Source organism: Chiloscyllium punctatum, chromosome 20, assembly GCF_047496795.1.
Source record: "Chiloscyllium punctatum isolate Juve2018m chromosome 20, sChiPun1.3, whole genome shotgun sequence".
Taxonomy (NCBI): Eukaryota; Metazoa; Chordata; class Chondrichthyes; order Orectolobiformes; family Hemiscylliidae; genus Chiloscyllium; species Chiloscyllium punctatum.
In genome coordinates, this window is record NC_092758.1 from 76,876,870 (window position 1) to 76,903,933 (window position 27,064).

Consider the following 27,064-nt stretch of genomic DNA (forward strand, 5'->3'; position numbering starts at 1 on the left):
GGGACTGGGAGGTCGCGTTGTCTGAGAGACTGGGAGGCAGTGCTGAGGGAAGGAATGGGAGGCAGTGCTGTCTGAGGGACTGGGTTCTGGGATGCTGTGCTGTCTAGGAACTGGGGACTGGGAGGCAGTGCTGATTGACGGAGTGGGGACTGGGAGGTAGTTCAGTCTGTGGGACTGGGAACTGGGAGGCAGTGCTGTCTGAAGGACTGGGAACTGGGAGGCAGTGCGGTCTGAGGGCCTGGAGACTGGGTACCAGTGCTGTCTTATTGACTGGGGACTGGGAGGCAGTGCTGTCTCAGGGACTGGTGCCTGGAATGCAGTGCTGTCTGAAAAAAGGGGAGGGGGAGGAAGTGCTATCTGAGGGACTGGGCACTAGAGTCAGTGCTGATTGAGGGATTGGAAGTCTGTGCTGTCTGAGGGACTGGGAGGCAGTGTGGACAGAGGGACTGAGATACTGGGAGGCAGTGCAACTTGAGGGACTGGAATGTAGTGTTGTATGTGGGACTGGTAGGCACTTTTGGCTAAGAGACTGGGAGGCAGTGCTGAGGGCAGGACTGGGAGGCAGTGCTGATTGAGGGACTGGGGAACTGGGAGACCATGCTGTCTAAGGGACTGGGACCTGGAATGCAGTGCTGATTGAGGAAATGGGGGTCAGTGCTGAGCAAGAGATTGAGATTGGTGAGTCAGTCCTATCTGAGGGACTGGAGACAGGTGACTGGGAGGCATTGCTGTCTGAGGGACCGTGCACAGGGAGGCAGAGCTAAACGAGGGGCTGTAGGTAGTGCTGACTGAGGGACTGGGACCTGGGAGGCAGTACTGTCTGAGGGTTTGTGGCCTGGGAAATAGTGCTGTCTGAGGTACTGCGGCCTGGGTCACAGTTCTGTCTGAGTGACCATGGACTGGGAGGCTGTGCTGAATGAGGGGCTAGTGAGTGGTAGGCAGTGCTGTCTGAGGAACTGGGAGACAGTGCAATCTGAGGGACAGGGGACTGGGAGGCAGTGCAGTGTGAGGGCCTGGAGACTGGGAACCAGTGCTGCCTTATTGACTAGGGACTGGGAGGCAGTGCTGTCTCAGGGACTGAGGACTGAGAGGCAGTGCTGTCTGAGGATCTGGGGATGGGAGGCAGTGCTGTCTGAGGGACTGAGGCAGGGATGCAGTGTTGTATGAGGGAATGGGTGGCAGTCCTGTCTGAGGTGCTGGGAGGCAGTGCTGACTGAGGGACTGGGGCCTGGGATGCAGTGCTGACTGAGGGATTGGTGAGTGGTAGGCAGTGATGCCTTGGGAACTGGGAGGTGGTGCCGTCTGACATCTTGGGATCTGGGAGATAGTGCAATCTGAGGGACAGGGGACTGGGAGGCAGTGTGCTCTTCTGCATGGAGGACTGGAAGGCAATATTGTCTCGGACTAGGAACTGGCAGGCATTGCAGTGTGAGGGACTGGGGACTGGGAACCAGTGCTGTCTGAGGAACTGGAGCCTGGGATGCAGTGCTACTTGAGGGATTGTGAGTCAGTGCTGAGGAAGAGACTGCGATCTGGGAGTCAGTCCTGTCTGAAGGCCTGGGGGCTAATGACTGGGAGGTGGTGCTGTCTGAGGGAATGGGAGGCAGTGCTGTCTGAGGGAATGGTGACTGGGGGGCAGTGCTATCTTAGGGACTGGGGGTCAGTAGTGAGTGAGAGACTGGGCTTGGGAGGCAGTGCTGACTGTGGGATTGGGAGGCTGTGCAGTCTGAGAGACTGGGAGGTGTGCAACTTGAGGCACTGGGACGTAGTGCTGTCTGTGGGACTGGGCGGCACTGTTGTCTAAGAGACTGGGAGGCAGTGGTGAGGGAAGGACTGGGAGGCAGTGCTGTCTGAGGGACTGGGTACTAGGAGGCAATGCTGACTGAGGGGCTGAGAACTGGGACACAGTCCTGTCCGTGGGACTGGGGAATGGGAGACTGTGTTGTCTGAGGGACTGGGGTCTGGGAGGCAGTGCAGTATGAGGAACTGTTGCTTGGAAGGTAGTGCAGTCTAAGGGACGGGTAGGCAATGCTGCCTCAGGGACTGGGGAGTGGGAGGCAGTGCTGTATGAAGGACTGGGGAGTGGGAGGCAGTGCAGTTTGAGAATTTGGCGATAGGGAGGCAGTGCTGTCAGAGGGACTGGGAGGTGGTGCTGTCTGAGATCTTGGGGTCTGGGAGGCAGTGCAGTCTGAGGGACCAGGGGCTGGGGTGCAGTATTATATGAAGGTCTGGGGACTGGGGGGCAGTGCAGTGCAAGGGACTGGAGACTGCGATGTAGTGCTCTCTGAGGGACTGGGACCTGGGAGTCAGTCCAATCTGAGGGACTGGGGCCTGGGATGCACTGCTCTCTGAGGGATTGTTGACTGAGACAAAGTGCAGTATGTGGAGTGGGGACTGGGAGGCAGTCCTATGTGAGGGAGTGGGACCAGTGCTATCCGTGGGACAGGGAGGCACTTTTGCCTGAGAGACTGGGAAGCTGTGCTGACTGAGGGACTGGGAGTCAGTGCTGAGCGAGAGACTGTGAGGCAGTGCTGTGTGAGGGCCTGGATCTGTGAGTAAGCCCTGTCTGAGGGACAGTGGACTGGGAGGCAGAGCTAAAATTAGGGCCTGGGAGGCAGTACTGACTGAGGGACTGGGGACTGGGTATTTGGAGGGAGTGCTGTCTGAGGGACGGGGGACTGGGAGTCAATCTCTCTGAGAGACTGGAGACTCGGAGAGAGTGCAGTATGAGGAACTGTGGCTTGGGCGGCTGTGCTGTCTGAGGGACTGGGAGGCAGTGTAACTTGAGGGACTGGGACGTCGCGTTGTCTGAGAGACTGGGAGGCAGTGCTGGGGGAAGGAAAGGGAGGCAGTGCTGTCTGAGGGACTGGGTTCTGGGATGCTGTGCTGATTGACGGAATGGGGACTGGGAGCCAGTGCTGATTGAATGATTGGGAGGCTGTGCTGTCTGAGGGACTGGGAGGCAGTGATGACTGAAGGACTGGGTCCTGGGAGTCAATCCTCTCTGAGGGACCGGGGAGGGGGTTTGGAGGCAGTGTTGTCTGAGGGTCTGGGGACTCGGAGGCAGTGCAGTATGAGGAACTGTGGCTTGGGAGGCAGTGCCGTCTGAGGGAGGGGGGGGCAGTGCAGTCTGAGGGAGTGGAGGGCAGTGCAGTCTGAGGGACTGGGGGGCAGTGCAGTCTGAGGGAGTGGGGGGCAGTGCAGTCTGAGGGAGTGGGGGAGGCAGTGCAGTCTGAGGGAGTGGGGGGGCAGTGCAGTCTGAGGGACTGGGGTGCAGTGCAGTCTGAGGGAGTGGGGGGCAGTGCAGTCTGATGGACTGGGGGGGCAGTGCAGTCTGAGGGACTGGGGGCAGTGCAGTCTGAGGGAGTGGAGGGCAGTGCAGTCTGAGGGACTGGGGTGCAGTGCAGTCTGAGGGAGTGGGGGGCAGTGCAGTCTGAGGGAGTGGGGGAGGCAGTGCAGTCTGAGGGAGTGGGGGGGCAGTGCAGTCTGAGGGACTGGGGTGCAGTGCAGTCTGAGGGAGTGGGGGGCAGTGCAGTCTGATGGACTGGGGGGGCAGTGCAGTCTGAGGGACTGGGGGCAGTGCAGTCTGAGGGAGTGGGGGGGCAGTGCACTCTGAGGGCCTGGGGGGCAGTGCAGTCTGAGGGACTGGGGGTAGTGCAGTCTGAGGGAGTGGGGGGCAGTGCAGTCTGAGGGACTGGGGGCAGTGCAGTCTGAGGGAGTGGGGGGGCAGTGCAGTCTGAGGGACTCGGGAGCAGTGCAGTCTGAGGGACTGGGGGCAGTGCAGTCTGAGGGAATGGGGGGGCAGTGCAGTCTGAGGGACTGGGGGGCAGTGCAGTCTGAGGGAGTGGGGGGGCAGTGCAGTCTGAGGGAGTGGGGAGGCAGTGCAGTCTGAGGGAGTGGGGGGCAGTGCAGTCTGAGGGACTGGGGGCAGTGCAGTCTGAGGGAGTGGGGGGGGCAGTGCAGTCTGAGGGACTCGGGATCAGTGCAGTCTGAGGGACTGGGGGCAGTGCAGTCTGAGGGAGTGGGGGGGCAGTGCAGTCTGAGGGAGTGGGGGGGCAGTGCAGTCTGAGGGCCTGGGGGGCAGTGCAGTCTGAGGGAGTGGGATTGGTAGGAGTGCTGACCTCGGGACTGTGAGGTGGTGCTGCCTGACTGTGGACTGGGAAGCGATGCAGTGTGAGAGACTGGGGACTGGGAGGCAGTGCTTTATGAGGGACAGGGGACTGGGAAGCAGTGCTGTCTGAGGCAGTGCTGACTGAGGGACTGGGGACGGGGAGGCAGTGAAGTCTGAGGGACTAGATGGCAGTGCTAACTGACAGACTGGGAGGTAATGCTACCTGAGGGACAGGGGATGGGTAGGAGTGCTGACAAAGGGACTGTGAGGTGGTGCTGTCTGAGAGACTGGGAACTGGGAGGCAGTGCTGTCAGAGGGCCTGTAGACTGTGAGGCAATGCAGTGTGATGGACTGGGAATGGGTCTGTCAGGTGGTGCGGCCTGGGAGGCAGTGTTCTCTGAGAGGCTGGGGACTGGGAGGTAATGCAGTCTGAGGAATGGGGGACTGGGATGCAGTGCTGTATGAGGGGCTGGAGACTGGGAGGCAGTGAAGTCAGAGGGACTGGGGAGTGGGAATCAGTGCTGTTTGAGCGACTGGGAGGCAGTATTATATGAAAGACTGAGGGAATGGGATGCAGTTCTGACTGAGCAAGTGGGGACTGGGAGGCAGTGCTATCTGAGGGATTGAGGATTGGGAGTCAGTTCTGTCTGAGGGACTGGGGACTGGGAGATAATGCAGTCTGAGGAATTTTGGACTGAGATGCAGTGCAGTTTGAGGGACTGGGAGGTAGTGCTGACAGGTCCTGGGACTGGCAATCAGTGCTGTATGAAGGATAGGAGGCAGGGAGGATATGCTGTATGAAGGACTGGGGGCTGGGAGGCAGTGGTGTCTGAGGGATTGGTAGGCAGTGCTGACAGAGAGACTGGGGACTGGCAGGCAGTTCTGTATAAAAGATTGGGAGGCAGTGCTGTATGAGGGACTGGGGATAGGTAAGCACTGCTGACTGAGGGACTCTGAGGCACTGTTGTCCGAGACACTGGGAGGCAGTTCTGAGGGAGAGACTGGGAGGCAGTGCTGTCTGAGGGACTTGGGTGGCAGTGCTAACTGACAGGCTGGGTGGTAGTCCTACCTGAGGGCCTGGGGATTGGTAGGAGTGCTAACTGAGGGACTGTGAGGTGATGCTGTCTGAGAGATTGGGGACTGGGGGGCAGTGTTATATGAAGGGCTGGGGACTGGGAGGCAGTGCTATCTTGAGGGCCTTGGGGCTGGGAGGCAGTGCTGTCTGAGGGATTGGGAGGCAGTACTAACTGACAGATTGGGAGGTAGGTCTACCTGAGTGTCTTTGGATTGGTAGGAGTGCTGACTGAGGGACTGTGAGGTGGTGCGGCCTGGGAGGCAGTGAAGTTTGAGAGACTGGGGACGGGGAGGCAGTGCAGTCTGAGGAATTGGGGACTAGGATGCATTGCTGTCTGCGGGACCTGGGAGGCAGTGCTGAGGGAGGGACTGTCAACTGGGTGGCCATGCAATCTGAGGGACAGGGGTCTGGGATGCAGTGCTGACTGAGGGACTGGGGACTGGAGACATGTTGTATGAGGGACTGGGAAGCAATGCTGTCTGAGGGACCAGGAGGCGGTCTGAGGGACAGGGTCTGGGAGGCAGTATTGTCTGTGGGACTGGGACCTGGGAGGCAATGCTGTATGAGAGACAGGGGACTGGGAGGCAGTGCTGACTGATAGACTGGGAGGTAGTGCTACCTGAGTGCCTTTCGATTGGTAGGAGTGCTGACTGAGGGACTGTGGTCTGGGAGGCAGTGCAGTCTGAGGGATTGGGGACTGGAGGCAGTATTATATGAGGGACTGGGGACTGGGATGTAGGGCTGTATGAGGGACTGGGAAGTAATGAAGTCTGAGGGACTGGGAGGCAGTGCTGACTGAGGGCCTTGGGACTGACAGTCAGTGCTGTATTAAAGACTGGGGGCTGTGAATCAAGGTTAGAGTGGTGCTGGAAAAGGACAGCAGTTCAGGCAGCATCCGAGGGGCAGTAAAATTGACGTTTCGGGCAAAAGCTCTTCATCAGGAATACAGGCAGAGAGCCTGAAGGGTGGAGAGATAAATGAGAGGAGGGTGGGGGTGGGGAGAAAGTAGCATAGAGTACAATAGGTGAGTGGGGGAGGGGATGAAGGTGATAGGTCAGGGAGGAGGGGGGAGTGGATGGGTGGAAAAGAAGATAGGCAGGTCGGACAAGTCCGGACAAGTTATGGGGACAGTTACTGAGCTGGAAGTTTGGAACTGGGGTGAGGTGGGGAAAGGGGAAATGAGGAAGCTGTTGAAGTCCACATTGATGCCCTGGGGTTGAAGTGTTCCGAGGCGGAAGATGAGACGTTCTTCCTCCAGGCGTCTGGTGGTGAGGGAGCGGCGGTGAAGGAGGCCCAGGACCTCCATGTCCTCGGCAGAGTGGGAGGGGGGAGTTGAAATGTTGGGCCACGGGGCGGTGTGGTTGATTGGTGCGGGTGTCCCGGAGATGTTCCCTAAAGCGCTCTGCTAGGAGGCGCCCAGTCTCCCCAATGTAGAGGAGACCACATCGGGAGCAACGGATACAATAAATGATATTAGTGGATGTGCAAGTAAAACTTTGATGGATGTGGGAGGCTCCTTTAGGGCCTTGGATGGAGGTGAGGGAGGAGGTGTTGGCACAGGTTTTACAGTTCCTGCGGTGGCAGGGGAAGGTGCCAGGATGGGAGGGTGGGTTGTAGGGAGGCGTGGACTTGACCAGGTAGTCACGGAGGGAACGGTCTTTGCGGAAGGCGGAAAGGGGTGTGGAGGGAAATATATCCCTGGTGGTAGGGTCCGTTTGGAGGTGGCAGAAATGTCGGCGGATGATTTGGTTTATGCGAAGGTTGGTAGGGTGGAAGGTGAGCACCAGGGGCGTTCTGTCCTTGTTACGGTTGGAGGGGTGGGATCTGAGGGCGGAGGTGCGGGATGTGGACGAGATGCATTGGAGGGCATCTTTAACCACGTGGGAAGGGAAATTGCGGTCTCTAAAGAAGGAGGCCATCTGGTGTGTTCTGTGGTGGAACTGGTCCTCCTGGGAGCAGATACAGCGGAGGCGGAGGAATTGGGAATACGGGATGGTATTTTTGCAAGAGGTAGGGTGGGAACATTTCCGCCACCTCCAAACAGACCCCACCACCAGGGATATATTTCCCGCCCCACCCCTTTCCGCCTTCCACAAAGACCGTTCCCTTCGTGACTACCTGGTCAGGTCCACACCCCCCTACGACCCACCCTCCCATCCTGGCACCTTCCCCTGCCACCACAGGAACTGTAAAACCTGCGCCCACACCTTCTCCCTCACCTCTATCCAAGGCCCTAAAGGAGCCTCCCACATCCATCAAAGTTTTACCCGCACATCCACCAATATCATTTATTGTATCCGTTGCTCCCGATGTGGTCTCCTCTACATTGGGGAGACTGGGCGCCTCCTAGCAGAGCGCTTTAGGGAACATCTCCGGGACACCCGCACCAATCAACCAAACCGCCCCGTGGCCCAACATTTCAACTCCCCCTCCCACTCTGCCGAGGACATGGAGGTCCTGGGCCTCCTTCACCGCCGCTCCCTCACCACCAGACGCCTGGAGGAAGAACGCCTCATCTTCCGCCTCGGAACACTTCAACCCCAGGGCTTCAATGTGGAATTCAACAGTTTCCTCATTTCCCCTTCCCCCACCTCACCCTAGTTCCAAACTTCCAGCTCAGCACTGTCCCCATGACTGGTCCTACCTGCCTATCTCCTTTTCCACCTATCCACTGCCCCCTCCCCCCCGACCTATCACCTTCATCCCCTCCACCACTCACCTATTGTACTCTACGCTACTTTCTCCCCACCCCCACCCTCCTCTCACTTATCTCTCCACCCTTCAGGCTCTCTGCCTTTATTCCTGATGAAGGGCTTTTGCCCGAAACGTCGATTTTACTGCTCCTCGGATGCTGCCTGACCTGCTGTGCTTTTCTAGCACCACTCTAATCTAGACTCTGGTTTCCAGCATCTGCAGTCATTGTTTTTACCCGGCTGGGAATCAACACAGGCGGAGGGACTGGGAGGCAGTTAGGCATAAGGGACTGGAGACTGGGAGGCAGTGCAGTGTGAGGGCTTGGGGCTAGGTGGCAGTGCTGACTGAAGAACTGGGGATTGGGAGGCAGTGCAGTCTGTGGCACTGGGACCTGGGAGTCAGTGTGAACTGACAGACTGGGTGGGATTACTGGCTGAGGGATAGTGAGGTGGTGCTGTCTGAGAGTGTAGGGAATAAGAGGCAGTGTTATATGAGGGACTGTGGACTAGGAGGCAGTGCTTCACGAGGGACTGGGGACTAGGAGGCAGTGTTATATGAGAGGCTGGGGACTGGGAGGCAGTGCTGACTGAGGGACTGGGGACTTGGATGCAGTTTACTTGAGGGAGTGTGAGGCAGTGCTAACTGTGGGACTCCTGGCACTGTTGTCAGAGAGACTGGGAGGCAGTGCTGACTGAGGGACTGGGTGGCAGTGCAGTCTGAGGGACTGGGGACTGGGGACTGGGAGGCAGTGTTATTTGAGGGATTGGTGACTCAAACTGAAGACACACAGTGAAGAAGTGCAGGGAAGACTCACAGTGAAAACTCTCAGTGAAGACTCTCAGTGAAGACACACTGTGAAGACTCAGTGAAGACTCACAGTGCAGTCATACAGAGAAGACACATAGTGAAGACTCACAGCAAAGACTTGCACTGAAGACAAACAGTGAAGACTCTCAGTAAAGGCTCACAGTAAAGACTCACACTGTGAGGCTACACCGTGTGCCTTTTGTTCGAGTCTTCACTGCGAGTCTTCACTGGGGGTCTTCACTGTGAGGCTACACTGTGTGTCTTCAGTTAGAGTTCACTCGGTCTTCACTGTGAGTCTTTCCTGAGAATCTTCACTGTATCTTCACTGTGCCTCTTCAGTGAGAGTCTTCACTGTGAGTTTTCACTGTGCGTCTTCAGTGAGAGTCTTCATTGAGATTCTTCACTGATCGTCTTCAGTGCAAGTCTGCACTGTGAGCCTTCATTGTGTGTCTTCAGTTTGATTCTTCACTGTGAGTTTTCACTGTCAGTCTTCAGTGCGAGACTTCACTGAGAGTCTTCACTTTGTGTCTTCAGTCTGAGTCTTCATTTTGTGCCTGCATTAAGAGTCTTCACTGAGTGCCTTCCCTGTGATTCTTCACTGTGACACCTCAGTGAGTGTGTTCACTGTAATTCTTCACTGAGAGTATTCACTGAGTCTTCACTGTGCACCTACACTGTGTGTCTTCAGATGGAGTGTTCACTGTGAAGCAGTGTTATCTGAGGGACTGGACGAGTTGGACCGGAGGGTCTGTTTCCGTGCTGTACATCTCTATGATTATATGAGGGACAGCGGACTGGGAGGCAGCGCTGACTGAGGGACTGGGGACTGGGAAGTAGTGCTGACTGGGAGTTTGGGGACAGGGAGGCAGTGCAGTCCAAGGGATTGGGGACCAGGAGGCAGTGCTGACTGAGGGACAGGGGACTGGGAGGCAGTGCTGACTGAGGGACTGGGGTCTGGGAGGCAGTGCTGATTGAGGGACTGGGGACTGGGAGGCAGTGCTGACTGAGGGACTGGGGTCTGGGAGGCAGTGCTGATTGAGGGACTGGGGACTGGGAGGCAATGCTACTTGAAGGAGTGGGAGACAGTGGTGTCTGTGGGACTGGGAGGTTTTGCATTCTGAGGGATTGGGGACTGGGAAGCAGTGCTGTATGAGGGACAGGGGATGGGGAGACAGTGTAATATTAGGGGTTGGGGACTGGTAGGCAGTACTGTCTGAGGGACTGGGAGGCAGTGTTTTCTGAGGGTCTGGGGACGGGAAGGCAGTGCTGTATTGAGGGACAGGGGACTGGGAGGCAGTGCTGTCTGTGGGACTGGGAGTCTGTGCTGTATGAAGGACTGGGGGCTGGGAGGGAGTGCTGTATTAGAGACTGGGGACTCCGAGGCCGTGCTGACTGAGGGACTGGGGATTGGTAGGAGTGCTGACTGGTGGACCGTGACATGGTGCTGTCTGAGAGACTGGGGTCTGGAGGCAGTGCTGACTGAGGGATTGGGGTTTGGGAGGCAGTGCTAACTGACAGTTTGGGAGGTAGTGCTACCTGAGGGACTGGGGCCTGTTAGGCAGTGCAGTGCATGGGATTGGGGACTGCGAAGCAGTGCTGACTGAGGGACGGGGACTGGGAGGTAGTGCTGACTGCGAGTTTGGGGACAGGGAGGCAGTGCAGTCCGAGGGATTGGGGACCAGGAGGCAGTGCTGACTGAGGGACAGGGGACTGGGAGGCACTGCAGTTTGAGGGGCTGTGGACTGGGAGGCAATGCTATATGAAGGATTTGGGGCTGGGAGGCATCACAGTCTGAGGGACTGGGAGGCATTTCTGTATAAGGCACTGAGGTCTGGGAGGAAGTGCCATATGAGGGATTGGGGACTGGGAGGTAGTGCTGATTGAGGGACTGGGATCTGGGAGGCAGTGCTGACTGAGGGACTGGGGTCTGGGAGGCAATGCTGATTGAGGGACTGGGGTCTGGGAGGCAGTGCTGATTGAGGGACTGGGGACTGGGAGGCAGTGCTACTTGAAGGAGTGGGAGACAGTGGTGTCTGTGGGACTGGGAGGTTTTGCATTCTGAGGGATTGGGGACTGGGAAGCAGTGCTGTATGAGGGACAGGGGATGGGGAGACAGTGTAATATGAGGGTTGGGGACTGGGAGGCAGTGAAGTCTGAGGGACTGGGAGGTAGTGGTGTCTTTGGGATTGGGGACCGGGAGGCAGGGCTGTCTGAGGGACTGGGAAGGAGTGCAGTCTGAGGGACAGGTGACTGGGAGACAGTGCTGTATGAAGAACTGGGGACTGAGAGGCAGTTCTGTCTGAGGGACTGGGATGCATTACTGACTGAAGAACTGGACCCAGGAGTCAGTCCTGTCAGAGGGACTTGGGATTGGGAGGGCAGTGTTGTCTGAGGGCCTGGGGACTGGTAGGCAGTACTGTCTGAGGGAGTGGGAGGCAAAGCTGACAGAGATTGGGAGGCAAAGCTGAGGGAGGGACTGTGATGTAGTGCAGTGCGGGGCACTGGGAACTGACAGGCAGCGTAGTCTGAGGGACTGGGAGGAACTGTTAACTGAGATACTTGCAGGCAATGCTGACTGAGAGACTGGGGACTGGGAGACAGTGCTGACTGAGAGACTGGGGACTGGGAGACAGTGCTGACTGAAGGCCTGGGGACTGGGAGGCAGTGCTGACTGAAGGCCTGGGGACTGGGAGACAGTGCTGACTGAAGGCCTGGGGACTGGGAGGCAGTGCTGACTGAAGGCCTGGGGACTGGGAGACAGTGCTGTCTGAGGAACTGGGGACTGGGAGGCAGTGCTGTCTGAGAGACTGGGGACTGGGAGACAGTGCTGACTGAAGGCCTGGGGACTAGGAGACACTGCTGACTGAAGGCCTGGGGACTGGGAGACAGTGCTGACTGAAGGCCTGGGGACTGGGAAGCAGTGCTGACTGAAGGCCTGGGGACTGGGAGACAGTGCTGTCTGAGGAACTGGGGACTGGGAGGCAGTGCTGACTGAGGGCCTGGGGACTGGGAGACAGCGCTGTCTGAGAGACTGGGGACTGGGAGACAGTGCTGATTGAGGGCCTGGGGACTGGGAGGCAGTGCTGACTGAAGGCCTGGGGACTGGGAGGCAGTGCTGACTGAAGGCCTGGGGACTGGGAGACAGTGCTGTCTGAGAGACTGGGGACTGGGAGACAGTGCTGACTGAAGGCCTGGGGACTGGGAGACAGTGCTGACTGAAGGGCTGGGAGGGAGTGCTGTATTAGAGACTGGGGACTCTGAGGCCGTGCTGTCTGAGGGACTGGGGACTGGGAGGCAGCGCTACCTGAGGGACTCGGGATTGGTAGGAGTGCTGACTGGTGGACCGTGACATGGTGCTGTCTGAGAGACTGGGGACTGGGAGGTAGTGCTGACTGAGGGGATGTATTTGTTATTTGTAAAAAGGGCTGGTGGGGATCCTGTGGCAGATTGACTTTGAGGGAGCCATCAATGTCATCATTAGTGACATGGCCCATTTGGACACCTCCCTGGGGGATCGGGAGAGGGTTGCTGCAGTATCATCTGATGCCTCTATGCCCTCGTCACCCGTTGCCCTGGTAACCAAGCAGCACGGCCTGAAGTGTTAGGCACCACCCCCCCCCCCCCCCCCCCCCTTCTCTGAGACTGCCATTGATCCATGCAAGGTGCAGTCGGTCCCCCCACCATCGTTACTGCGTCTAAAACGTACGGGAAGGCCAAGTGAGCACTACCACCTCACCCTGGAGACGGGGATCACTGTACACGGGATGTTCCTGCCCTTTGCCCCTCTTGAGGTGGGAGGTTAGAAGGTCATCCTGTCCAACATCCCATCCTGCCAGAGGTCCTTCTCCTCCCACCTTCACCAGCTCTCGGGGCGGTGTGTTCATTGGGTGGTGTCAGTACTGCTTGGTCTGATGGAGGCCCACCTTTGACACGTTTACCCCTCCCGGGGTCAGGGTAGCGTGGGTTCATGAGGGGAAGGTGCAGTGTAATTGGCGTTCCGGCCAGCGGAGAGTGTTCAGTTCCCCCATGGCGGTGGGGCATGTCTGAAAGAACTAGGATAGGAGGATCTGACCCTGTACCCTCAGTGCCTCACCACCACTGGGGCACGTCCAGGCCTCACTCCCTGGGGCTTCCTCCCACTCAATAGATTTGACAGTGATGATGGCGACATGGTACTATTGCCAAGAAGACCACCACGGCCAGCCTCAACGCAGTAGGGAAGCCCAGCCCTTATCCTCGTGTTCCTCAGAGAAGGGGGCTATGTGCTGTGTCCCCCTGCAAGAAACCCATGCTGTTCAGGGAGATGAAGCCATGTTGAAGGGTCAACAGACATCACCTGGCCTCAGCTCGGGTGGGGTGACGTCAGGTCGGGGGGGGTGGTGTCAGGTCGGGGGGGGGGGGGTGGTTTCAGGTCGGGGGGGGGTGGTGTCAGGTCGGGGGGGATGGCGTCAGGTCGGGGGGGTGGGGTGACGTCAGGTCGGGGGGGGTGGTGTCAGGTCGGGGGGGGGGGGTGGTTTCAGGTCGGGGGGGGGTGGTGTCAGGTCGGGGGGGGTGGTGTCAGGTCGGGGGGGATGGCGTCAGGTCGGGGGGGGTGGTGTCAGGTCGGGGGGGGTGGTGTCAGGTCGGGGGGGGGGGTGGTTTCAGGTCGGGGGGGGGTGGTGTCAGGTCGGGGGGGGGTGGTGTCAGGTCGGGGGGGGTGGTTTCAGGTCGGGGGGGGGTGGTGTCAGGTCGGGGGGGGTGGTGTCAGGTCGGGGGGGGTGGTGTCAGGTCGGGGGGGATGGCGTCAGGTCGGGGGGGGTGGTGTCAGGTCGGGGGGGGGGGTGGTTTCAGGTCGGGGGGGGGTGGTGTCAGGTCGGGGGGGGTGGTGTCAGGTCGGGGGGGGGTGGTGTCAGGTCGGGGGGGGTGGTGTCAGGTCGGGGGGGGTTGGTGTCAGGTCGGGGGGGGGTGGTGTCAGGTCGGGGGGGGGTGGTGTCAGGTCGGGGGGGATGGCGTCAGGTCGGGGGGGGTGGTGTCAGGTCGGGGGGGGTTGGTGTCAGGTCGGGGGGGGGTGGTGTCAGGTCGGGGGGGGGGGTGGTGTCAGGTCGGGGGGGGTGGTGTCAGTTCGGGGGGGGTGGTGTCAGGTCGGGGGGGGTGGTGTCAGGTCGGGGGGGGGTGGTGTCAGGTCGGGGGGGGTGGTGTCAGTTCGGGGGGTGTGGTGTCAGGTCGGGGGGGGTGGTGTCAGGTCGGGGGGGGGTGTGGTGTCAGGTCGGGGGTGGGGGTGGGGTGGTGTCAGGTCGGGGGGGGTGGTGTCAGTTCGGGGGGGGTGGTGTCAGGTCGGGGGGGGGTGGTGTCAGGTCGGGGGGGGGTGGTGTCAGGTCGGGGGGGGGTGGTGTCAGGTCGGGGGGGGGTGGTGTCAGGTCGGGGGGGATGGCGTCAGGTCGGGGGGGGTGGTGTCAGGTCGGGGGGGGTTGGTGTCAGGTCGGGGGGGGGTGGTGTCAGGTCGGGGGGGGGTGGTGTCAGGTCGGGGGGGGGTGGTGTCAGGTCGGGGGGGGTTGGTGTCAGGTCGGGGGGGGGTGGTGTCAGGTCGGGGGGGGGTGGTGTCAGGTCGGGGGGGGGTGGTGTCAGGTCGGGGGGGGTTGGTGTCAGGTCGGGGGGGGGTGGTGTCAGGTCGGGGGTGGTGGTGTCAGGTCGGGGGGGGTTGGTGTCAGGTCGGGGGGGGGTGGTGTCAGGTCGGGGGGGGTGGTGTCAGTTCGGGGGGGGTTGGTGTCAGGTCGGGGGGGGGTGTGGTGTCAGGTCGGGGGTGGGGGTGGGGTGGTGTCAGGTCGGGGGGGGGTGGTGTCAGGTCGGGGGGGGGTGGTGTCAGGTCGGGGGTGGGGGTGTCAGGTCGGGGGGTGTTGGTGTCAGCTCGGGGGGGGTGGTGTCAGTTCGGGGGGGGTTGGTGTCAGGTCGGGGGGGGCTGTGGTGTCAGGTCGGGGGTGGGGGTGGGGTGGTGTCAGGTCGGGGGGGGTGGTGTCAGTTCGGGGGGGGTTGGTGTCAGGTCGGGGGGGGTTGTGGTGTCAGGTCGGGGGGGGTTGTGGTGTCAGGTCGGGGGGGGGTGTGATGTCAGGTCGGGGGTGGGGGTGGGGTGGTGTCAGGTCGGGGGGGGTGGTGTCAGGTCGGGGGTGGGGGTGGTGTGGTGTCAGGTCGGGTGGGGTGGCGGTCTTGTTGCTCCCACTTTTTCAACATCAGTCCTGAGGGTCAAGGGGCTGGTGCGAAGCTGTTTGCTCCAACTGATGGTTTGTTTGTTTTGGGGACACACTGGTCCACTTTGTGAACATGGCTCAGCTGGGAGCAGAGCAGATGCTCTTCTTGGACAAAAAGTGTCTCTTTGTCTTGGCCCCATTTGCTGAGGGTGTAGCCATTCTCTTTCCGGGTGGGTAGGGGAGATTTTGATTGCACTCTAAGGAACAGGGACCAGAAAAAGTGTCCAGATGAGCTCAGCCTCAGTGAGGACATTGGAGGGAATCGATCAAGTCCTTTGACTCGGCAGACGTCTGGTGGAATTTCCAACACCCCTCCGTCTTCAGCTTCGTGAAGCCAGGATTCAGCTTGTCCACATTTGACCACATTGACCGCATAATCCTCCTGCATACCTCCGGCCTTCCTGCAGAAGGCACTGTTTGCTGACCACAACCTGGTGTGGACGGAGCTTGTTTCTGTTCCACACCGGAGCAGGGTTGGCGTACTGGCACTCTATCTGGGTGGCATCATGGCCCATGCCTGGTACCTAGAGTCAGAGAGTCATAAAGATGTTCAGCGTGGAAACAAACCATTCGGTCCAGCTCGTCTATGCTGACCGCATATCCTAATCTAATCTAGTCCCATTTGCCAGCACTTGGCCCATATCCCTCCAAACCTTTCCTATTCATATACTCATCCAGATGCCTTTTAAATGTTGCAACTATACCAACCTCCACCACTTCCTCTAGCAGCTCATTCCATACACGTACCACCCTCTGTGTGAAAAGGTTGCCCCTTAAGTCCCTTTTAATTTTTTCCGCTCTCACCCTAAACCTATGCCCTCTAGTTCTGGACTCCCCCACACCAGGGAAAATACCTTGTCTCTTAACCCTATCCATGCCCCCTCATGATTTTCTAAACCTCTAAGAGATCACCCCCCAGGGTCCGACACTCCAGGGAAAACAGCCCCAGCCTGTTCAGCTCCTCCCTATAGCTCAAATCCTCCAACTCTGGCAACATCCTTGTAAATCTTTTCTGAGCCCTTTCAAGTTTCACAACATCCTTCTGATAGGAAGGACCAGAACTGCATGCAATATTCCAACAGTGGCCTAACCAATGTCCTGTACAGCTGCAATATGACCTCCCAACTCCTGCATACCAAATACCTTCTTCACTATCCTATATACCTGTGACTCTACTTTTAAGGAGCTATGAACCTGCACTCCAAGGTCTCTTTGTTCAGCAACACTCCTCAGGACATTACCATTCAGTTTATAAGTTCTGCCCTGATTTGCTTTCCCAAAATGCAGCCCCTCGCATTTATCTGAATTAAACTCCATCTGCCACTTCTCAGCCCATTGGCCCATCTGGTCAAGATCCTGTTGTAATCTGAGGTAACCCTCTTCGCTGTCCACTACACCTCCAATTTTGGTGTCCTCTGAAAACTTACTAACTGTACCTCTTAAGGTCACATCCAAATCATTGATATAAAAGACGAAAAGTAGAGGACCTAGCACCGATCCTTGTGGCACTCCACTGGCCACAGGCCTCCAGTCTGAAAAACAACTCTCCACCACCACCCTCTGTCTTCTACCTTTAAGCCAGTTCTGTATCCAAATGGCTAGTTCTCCCTGTATTCCATGAGATCTAACTTTGCTAATCAGTCTCCCATGGGGAACCTTGTCGAATGCCTTACTGAAGTCCATATAGGTCATATCTACTGCTCTGCCCTCTTCAATCCTCTTTGTTACTTCTTCAAAAAACTCAATCAAGTTTGTGAGACATGATTTCCCACGCACAAAGCCATGTTGACGATCCCTAATCAGTCCTTGCCTTTCCAAATACATGTACATCCTGTCCCTCAGGATTCCCTCCAACGACTTGCCCACCACCGACATCAGGCTCACTGGTCTATAGTTCCCCGGCTTCTTCTGTCTCTCTTTGCTCTGGATCCATCCAGTGAGGAAGCTGGCGAAGACCTGTGGGTGCCCTGAAGCTCAATGCCCCCCACTGAGCCTGAGTGAACAAACTGGTGCCCTCGCCAGGCTGGATGGTGACCGTGGAGATCCTCAGGGTCATTCTGGAGCATTCTGGGAAGCAACTGCAGCGAGTCATAGAGATGTACATCATGGAAACAGACCCTTTGTTCCAACTTTTCCATGCTAACCAGATATCCTAACCTAATCTAGTCCTATATGCCAGCACGTGGTCCATATCCCTCTAAACACTTCCTATTGCCCTGGAAGAATGCATCATGACTGGACAGATATCTCTCTCTGGGAGAAGGGCAGCCATTCCTATGTTTCCCTAAAGGGAGGGATCTCCATTTGTTGAAGAACTGACTAGCGTCTGGTGTCCCTCCTCAACACAGATTATAACATCGTTGCCGGGGTGTTTTCTTCTTGCTTCAGACCCAGACTATGTGGTCCCAGGGTTTCCCCTGCACTGGAAAGTTATCCATCATTCTGTGTGTAGTTCTGGTTGCCCCATTACAGGAAGGATGTGGAAGCATTGGAAAAGGTGCAGAGGAGATTTACCAGGATGTTGCCTCGTCTGGAGTGAAGGCCTTATGAGGAAAGGCTGAGGGACTTGGGTCTGTTCTCATTGGAAAGAAGACTGCTAAGAGGGGATTTAATAGAGACATACAAGATGACCAGAGGATTAGGTAGGGTGGATAGCGACAGTCTTCTTCCTAGGATGATGACATCTGCTTGTATGAGGGGGTATAGCTGCAAATTGAGGGTTGATAGATTTAAGACAGATGTCAGAGGCAGGTTCTTTACTCAGAGAGTGGTAAGGGTGTGGAACGCCCTGCCTGCCAATGTAGTTAATTCAGCCATGCTAGGGGCATTCAAACAGACCTTGGATAAGCATATGGGATAGTGTAGGGTGATGGGCTTAGATTGGTTCACTGGTTGGTACAACATCAAGGGCTGAAGTGCCAGTTCTGCGCTGTATTGTTCTATGTTCCCAGAAGGCTGATTGCGAAGTGGTGTTTGACACAGTGGATTACGATGATCTGCTCGGGACTTTGCAAGCTTTCGGGTTCAGTACTGCCCAGCTCTGACTCCTGTATGATCATAGTTCATAGAATCCCTACAGTGTGGAAACAGGCCATTTGGCCCAACAGGTCCACACTGACCCTCCAAAGAGTATCCCACCCAGCTCCATTCCCCTACCCTACATTTCCCCTGAATGATGCACCTCGCCGACATCCCTGAACACTACGGGCAATTTAGCATGGCCAACTCACCTGACCTGCACATCTTCGGGCTGTGGGAGGAAACCGGAGCACCCGGAGGAAACCGACACAGACACTGGAAAAATGTGCAAACTCCACACAGACAGTCGCCCAAGGCTGGAATCGAACCCAGGTCCCTGGCACTGGGAGACAGCAGTGCTAACCACTGAGCCACCCTATGCTGCGTCCGATGGTGTGTCTGATGAAGGTGAACAGGCCCCCGTTGGTTCCCCTTGTGCTTCAGGAGGGGAGTCCATCAGAGCTGCTTCCTGTCCAGTCAGCTGCATTCACTCTACATGGAGCCATTCCCATGGAAACTCCCGTTGGGTAGGCTGAAGTCACCTTTCACCGATGACATGCTCCTCTTGTTCTTGGACCTCCCCACCCCCCAAACAGGCTTACAGAGCATGTGCAAGTGCAGATGGTCCACTCCGCGAGGATTAACCGGAGTGAAGGTTTGGAACTTCTGGTTGGTCTGCGGCAGATGGACCCTCTGCTAAATGAGTCCTGGTGCCTCTCATGGTGTACCATCCCCTCCTCTACCTGGGAGTCCACTCTGCCGAGGAATCCTGGTCGGCCAATCGGTAGTAGTTGGAAACTAAGCTGATTATCCAGGTGAAATCCAGCCTCACTGAGGATGTTGGGTAAGAGTGCTCTGAGTGCTGTCTTAGAGGGTGTGAGTATCATTCGTAAACCAGCTCCCATGTTGTGGTTACTCGCTGGTCACTTCAGTCCCTCTCCTGGGATTTGTCCCAAATATTGAGAAAAGGCTGAGATTTTCCGGGACATAAGGCCACACTGGGCTATTGCTGTGGTTCGGAGTCTCCTGTTTGAGGAGGGGGTCGGGCACTGGGTCTGCCACCTCACCCAGGTAGTGACTCTCCATCGTCACATCTGACAGTGATAGTTTCATGTCAAGACTCCTCCCAGGCTGTCTTGAGAGGATGGTGTATTTCTTCTGTCAGGTGAGTGGCCTCAATTACAACATGCAGTTTGTGATTACAGAGTTGTCCTGCCATCAGACCTTCTCCCCAGAATTGCTCGAGTGTGGTGCTGGAAAATCACAGCAGGACAGGCAGCGTCTGAGGAGCAGGAGAATTGACATTTCAGACATAAGCTCTTCATCAGGAATCACTGTTGCTCAGACCTGATCAAAGCCTGGCACTTGCTCATCTCACCCCAGAGTGCTGTCCCTGCGGGAGTGGTGGCTGTAGGAAGGGAGTCACTGCTCACTATTAGGTTCCACCGTCAGCGGGGTCTCTGCTGGCTGACGGAGAGGGTAGCTCAGGACATTGGACAGATGGGAGTCCAGGACGGGTCGGACAGTGCGGAGGTGAACTGGATGGCGCCGGCACGCCTGGCCAAGATGGCGTCTGTCAACATCCAGTTCCCAACCCGAGTCCTCCAGCCCGATGGTCAGGGTACTCAGGAACTTTACTCTGTATCTTTCCCTGTGTTTGATGGGATGGTGTCGAGAAAACTTTCAATGGAAAAGAGTTGAGGGAGCTTTAGTCTGGTTCAAATCTGTGCTGCACCTGTCCTGGGAGTCTTTCATGGGGACAATTGCAGCGGAAGACTAATCCATGTCTAACCCCATACTGTCCATTTCCCAGGAGTATTTGATAGGCATGGTTATTGTGGAAGCTTAATTCTGTATCTATATCCATACTCTACCTGACCTGGGTGTTTTTGCTGGGCTCAGTGTCAAAAGAACTTTACTTTCAGTTTAAAAGAGTAGAGAAACTTTACTATGTATTTCACCATGTGTTGTCCCTCTCCTGGAGGTGTCTGATGGGGTCAGTGTCAAATAAGGTTTACTTTCAGGTTAAAAGAGTCAAGGGACATTGCCTTTCTGTTCAAAAGAGTTTTGAGTGCGCTTTACGTTTGGTTTAAGATGGTAGAGGAACCTTCACTTTCATTGAAAAGAGCAGTGGAACAATTACTTTCTGTTCAAAGAGGAGAGGAAGGTTTAATTTAAATAATGATCAGTTTTACTGTGTCAAGCCCCTTGCTGTCCCCATCCTGGAACTGTTTGATAGGTTAGTGAAGGGAAGGCTTTACTATCATTTTAAAAGAGTAGAGGAATCTTTACCCTATCTAATCCTGCGCTGTATCGTCTTGGGAGTGTTTAATCGGGACAGTGTAGCAGGAGATTTACTCTTTATCTAACCCCGTGCTATCCCTGTCCTGGATGGGGACAGTGTCAAGAGAACTTTAATTTCAGCTTAAAAGACCATAGAGAGAGCTTTATTCTGTAGGGAAGACCATGAGGACCCTGTCCTGGGTGTGTTTGATGGGAGACAGTTTAGAGGAAGCTTTACCATATATATAATTCCGTGCTGTCACTGTCCTGGGAGTGTTTGATGGGGACAGTGTACAGGGAGCTTTACATGTATCTAACCCTGTTCTGTCACTGTCCTGGGAGTGTTTGGTGGGTACAGTGTACAGGGAGCTTTACTCTGTCTCTAACCCTGTTCTGTCACTGTCCTGGGAGTGTTTGGTGGGGACAGTGTACAGGGAGCTTTACTCTGTGTCTAACCCTGTTCTGTCACTGTCCTGGGAGTGTTTGATGGGGACAGTGTACAGGGAGCTTTACTCTGTCTCTAACCCTGTTCTGTCACTGTCCTGAACATGTTTGATGGGGACAGTGTAGAGGGGGTATTTACTCTGTATGTAACCTCGCACTGTGCCTGGCAGGAGTGATGCCTCCTCAGGTGGTGTGAAGTGAACATTGGCTAATGTGTCAGCTGGCTGGACTTGTTGGTAACTCCGAGAGGGTGAACTGGAGCAGGCAGTGATGGGTTTGACTGTATGGCTCGTTCTCCTCACTGTGTTGATCTTCACGCTTGTTGCAATGTAAAGAAGCTGAGAGTTTCCGCCCCCCCCAAGCCAGTGACCTATACGCAACGTTGCTGTGGACTTGGCAAGGCCAGGCCTGGTGAGTGAAGCCCACTCGTTTCCTCAAAGCTGAGTCTGAGGCTGCATTTCTGAGATAGCACGAGTGTGCCAGACCAAGAGAGTGCAACAAGAAACCTTAATGACGGGACAATCGTGCTCTGAGCAGGCAGAGCAGAAAAACACTCCACCGGCTTGTCCTCATCTTCCAGCCGCACACTGTGCTCCCATACAGCAGTCCACGTTCTGGAAAATTCCAAACCCTGCTTTCCAAAAGTGTATTTTTCCAAAGTCATGGAATAATTCCTGGTATTAACACCCAGTGTTCTGTCAAATGAAAGCCTCTCTCTTTGCTATTCAGACTGCTCCCCTCCCTTTCTGCCACTTGACATCCTGTCAGATTGCTTCCAAGCTTGCTATAACCCACGTGAGTTCCTAGCAATGTTCCTCCTGGTGTTTTCAGAGGAATCTGAGTGCTATTATTCCTGCTTTCAAATGAAAACAAAATACTGCAGACGCTGGTGATCTGACACAAATATACAAGGTGCTAGAGAAAGGGAGCTGGTCCTGTGAGGATCTGTGGGTAGTGAGATATTCCGAAGAGTCAAACCAAACTCGCCACATTAACTCCACTCTCTCTCTCTCTCTCTCTGCTAGCTGCTGCCTGACCTGCTGAATCTCTGTAGCTTTCTCTGAGTTTACGTCTTCATTTGTTGCGCTGCACTGAATAATAAATAAATAAATAATAATAAATATTCAGGCCTTTCCCCAAACTGAAAGTGACCAAGAGGCCAATGTTTTCAGGAATATTGGCAGTGAGTCATATTCTCTGCAATTCAGGAGATTAAGACGTGTTTGAAGTTTAGAGACGAATAAGGAAGAGGCTCATCTAAAATCGGGCCTACTGATTGTAGAATCTATAAATAAGGTCCTGGGCGAAAAAATTGAGCCAGACCTTTCAGGAGTGAAATTAGCAAATTATTCTACACAAAAGGGTGGCACTCTCTTCGATAAGTGACGATTGACACTGGATTAATATTTAATTTGAGATTGATAGAATTTTATTCAACAAATGTATCACGAGGTTTGGGCAAATGCAAGTTAATAGATTTCGACCACCAATCAGTCCCTTCCTGATTGAATGCTGGAATACGTTTGAGGACTTCTTAAGACTGTAAGGAGGTGATTGTCCAGACCTTCGAGCTTGCTCCACCGTTCAATAGGATCATGGCTGACCCAACATTCCTCAGGCCCACTGCCTACACTTTCCCTGTAACCCTTGATTCCCCTACTCATCAAGAATCTGTCTACCTCAGCCTTTAATGTACACAAGGACTCTGCCCCACAGCTCTCTGTGGCAAAGATTTCCAAAGATTCACAACCCTCTGAGAGAATGAAATTTCTCCTTATCTCAGTCTTAAATTGGTGCTCCTTTATTCTCAGACTGTGCCCTCTGGTTTTAGGCACTCCCATGAAGGGAAACATCCTCTCAGTATTTATCCTGTCAAATCCATGAAGGGAAACATTCTCTCAGCATTGACCCCGTCAAATCCATGAAGGGAAATATCCTCTCAGTATTTATCCTGTCAAATCCATGAAGGGAAATATCCTCTCAGCATTGACCCCGTCAAATCCATGAAGGGAAACATTCTCTCAGTATTGACCCCGTCAAATCCATGAAGGGAAACATCCTCTCAGTATTGACCCCATCAAATCCATGAAGGGAAACATCCTCTCAGAATTGAGCCCGTCAAACCCATGAAGGGAAATATCCTCTCAGTATTGACCACGTCAAATCCATGAAGGGAAACATCCTCTCAGTATTGACCCCGTCAAATCCATGAAGGGAAACATCCTCTCAGTATTGACCCCGTCAAATCCATGAAGAGCCCTATATGTTTCAATGAGATCGCCAGTCATTCTTCTAAACTCCATTGAATGGAGTCCCAGAATAGAGCCTTTGCTCGTTAGACAATCCCTCCATGTCAGGGATCATCCTGGTGAACCTTCTCTCAACTGCATCTGATGAAATGATATCTTTACTTCAATAAAAGGGGAGAAAGTGAGGACTGCAGATGCTGGAGATCAGAGCTGAAAATGTGTTGCTGGAAAAGCGCAGCAGGTCAGGCAGCATCCAAGGAGCAGGAGAATCGACGTTTCGGGCATAAGCCCTTCTTCAGGAATGAGGAAAGTGTGTCCAGCAGGCTAAGATAAAAGGTAGGGAGGAGGGACTTGGGGGAGGGGCGTTGGGAATGCGATAGGTGGAAGGAGGTCAAGGTGAGGGTGATAGGCCGGAGTGGGGGTGGGGGCGGAGAGGTCAGGAAGAAGATTGCAGATTAGGAAGGCGGTGCTGAGTTCGAGGGTTGGGACTGAGACAAGGTGGGGGGAGGGGAAATGAGGAAACTGGAGAAATCTGAGTTCATCCCTTGTGGTTGGAGGGTTCCTAGGCGGAAGATGAGGCGCTCTTCCTCCAACCGTCGTGTTGCTATGGTCTGGTGGTGGAGGAGTCCAAGGACCTGCATGTTCTTGGTGGAGTGGGAGGGGGAGTTGAAGTGTTGGGCTACGGGGTGGTTGGGTTGGTTGGTCCGGGTGTCCCAGAGTTGTTCTCTGAAACGTTCCGCAAGTAGGCGGCTTGTCTCCCCAAAATAGAGGAGGCCACATCGGGTGCACTGGATGCAATAAATGATGTGTGGGGAGGTGCAGGTGAATTTGTGGCGGATATGGAAGTATCCCTTGGGGCCTTGGAGGGAAGTGAGGGGGGAAGTGTGGGCGCAAGTTTTGCATTTCTTGCGGTTGCAGGGGAAGGTGCCGGGAGTGGAGGTTGGGTTGATGGGGGGTGTGGACCTGACAAGGGAGTCATGGAGGGAGTGGTCTTTTTGGAACGCTGATAGGGGAGGGGAGGGAAATATATCCCTAGTGGTGGGGTCTGTTTGGAGGTGGCGGAAATGACGGCGGATGATACGCTGTACATGGAGGTTGGTGGGGTGGTAGGTGAGGACCAGTGGGGTTCTGTCCTGGTGGTGGTTGGAGGGGCGGGGCTCAAGTGCGGAGGAGCGGCAAGTGGAAGAGATGTGGTGGAGGGCATCGTCGGCCACGTCTGGGGGGAATTTGCAGTCCTTGAAGAAGGAGGCCATCTGGGTTGTACGGTTTTGGAACTGGTCCTCCTGGGAGCAGATTTTGGAATTGGTCTATTACCCTCACCTTGACCTCCTTCCACCTATCGCATTTCCAATGCCCTTCCCCCAAGTCCCTCCTCCCTACCTTTTATCTTAGCCTGCTGGACACACTTTCCTCATTCCTGAAGAAGGGCTTATGCCCGAAACGTCAATTCTCCTGTTCCTTGGATGCTGCCTGACCTGCTGCGCTTTTTCAATAAAAGGGGATCAAACTGCTCACAGTACTCCAGATGTGGTCGCACCAGCACCTCAAACAATAAGGCTTTCCTACTGTTATACTCCAACCCCCTTGAAATGAGGGCCAACATTTCGTTCACCTTCCTAATTACCTGCTGCACCCATGTACTATTTTCTGTATTTTATGCACATGTATCCCAAAGCCCTTTCTATGACAGCTTTCTGCATTTTTGCAGGCTTCCTCCATTTAAATAATACTGTCTTACTTTAGTTTTCCCTTCTGAAATGAACAACTTCACATTTTCCCACATTTGCCTCTTTTTTGTCTTCCTGCTGAACCTATCAAACCTCTCTGTAAACTATTTGTATCCTTTTCAAAACCTGCCTTTCTGCGTATTTTGGTGTCATCTTAAAAGTGGCTCCACTATTTTCACTTCCTTGCTCCATGTCATGAATGTATTTTGTAAATAGCTGTAGTCCCCAGCATTGACCCCCATGGAACGCTAGTCACAGAATCATAGAGGTGTACAACACAGAAACAGACCCTTCAGTCCAACTCATTCATGTTGACCAGTTATCTTAAACTGATTTCACCAGTAGGTGGGGGTAGTTTAGTTTGGAATTATATTCAGCATAGACTAGTTGGACTGAACGGTCTGTTTTCGTGCTGTGTGACTTGATGATTGTATAATATCCTGTACAGCCACAACACCCCCCCCCAACTCCTATACTCTGACCAATAAAGGTAAGTGTCCCAAGCACCTTCTTCACTGCCCTGTCTACCTGATTCCACTTTAAAGAGACTATGAATCTGAACCCCAAGGTCTCTTTGTTCAACAACACTCCCCAGGACCTTATCATTAAGTGTCTAAGTCCTGCTCTGATTTGCCTAACCAAAATGCAGCACCTCAGATTTATCTAAATTAAGCTCCATTTGTCACATCTTGGCCCATTTGCCCATCTGACCAATGCCCCGTTGTACTCTGAAGGGTTACAAGTTGCTAATTTCCCTCAATAGGAGTTCTCATGTTGGATTTGAATCCTCCACCTTCTAACTAAACAACCAGTATAATACCAAAAAAGCTAAATACTCACTTCGGAAGTCAAGATATCCAGTGATGGTCACAAGTTCTGGTCCCCTGGGCTCACCAGTGAGGTTTCGCATGTGTAAGACCAAGGCAAGTGATTGCTCTGAAGCAATTCACGGCAAAGGTTCCTGCTTCAGATGTACACGCCTTGTGGGATTGAGGAAACGAGGGAAGAAACAGGAAAGGCTCCTGCCAATGTTGCTCAGAGTTCCACGAACACAAGAACTGTACCAGAACTGTGAGGGTCATGGCAGAATGCTGAGACAGACAACCGTGAAGGTGTGAATGAGAAAGCAGTTAACATTAGGTTTACCACAGGAAGAAAACACTGAATGGGTGCAAGCACATTTCATTTAAAGACTGTCAACGTACATAATAAAAAATCACACAACACCAGGTTATAGTCCAACAGATTTATTTGGAAGCACTAGCTTTCAGAGTGCTGTTCCTTAATCAGGTAGCTGTGGAGCAGGATTATAAGGCACGGAATTTATAGCAAAAGATCACAGTGTCATGCAATTAGCCTGATATATTGAACAAACCTAGATTGCTGTTAAGCCTTGCATCTTTTAGAATGGGTGACAGGTTTAGATTCATTAATATGTAAATCCCAGAACTTCTTTTAAATCACACTGACATCTCAGCTCAGACAATGCATTAAAGGTGTGAGGTTAGAGTCTGTCTGTATCCCAATCTTGAATCAGACTGGTTCTATTTCCAAAGTAGGAATTTATAAAACGTTACATGGACTGACTGCCTGCAGATTGGGCGCTTTTTGAACAAAATAGACTGTATCTGCAAATACAATTCTGCAAATTCAAACTCACCCCATGGACTTATACATGTGTGTGTGTGAGGGAGAGAGAGAGAGAGAGAGAGAGTGTGTGTGTGTGTGTGTGTGTGTGTGTGTGTGTGGGGGGGGGGGTGGGTGGGGGAAGAGACTCTTGTGTGTGCATGTGAGTGAGAGAGTGTGTGTTTGCGTGTGTGCGTGCTTGGTAGGGTATGTATGGGTGTGTCAGAGTATTAGCCTGTGAAAAGGTGTGTGTGAGGGGTTTATGTGTGTGTCTGAGAGAGAGCATGAGTATGAGAGAGGTTCTTTGTGAGTGTGTGAGTATAAGAGTGAGTGAGTGGGTGTGTGAGCAGTGGGCTCACCTGCCATGTGACATGAACCCAAGGTCCTAGTTGAGGTCACCCTCATGGATACTAAACTTGGCTATCAGCCTCTGGACAGCCACTCTGCATTATTGTGTATCCCAAAGTCCACTTGGAGGATTTTTGCTATAAATTCTGACCCTGCTCCACAGCTACCTGCTGAAGGAGCAGCGCTCCAAAAGCTAGTGCTTCCAAATAAACCTGTGGGACTATAACCTGGTGTGTCATTTTTAACTTTGTCCACCCCAGTCCAACACCGGCACCTCTACGTTAAAGTACATACTGTCCGCGCGGAGTTTGAAGCAAAAGGTATTTGAACCACAAACTCAGCTTTTTAAATTGTGCCCCTAATTCTAAACTCCCTAATCAGGAGAAACATCCTAAAATGTCTAACTGCATTGACTCTGTCTATCCCTTTCAGCTTGCGTAGGTTTCAATACAATCACCTTT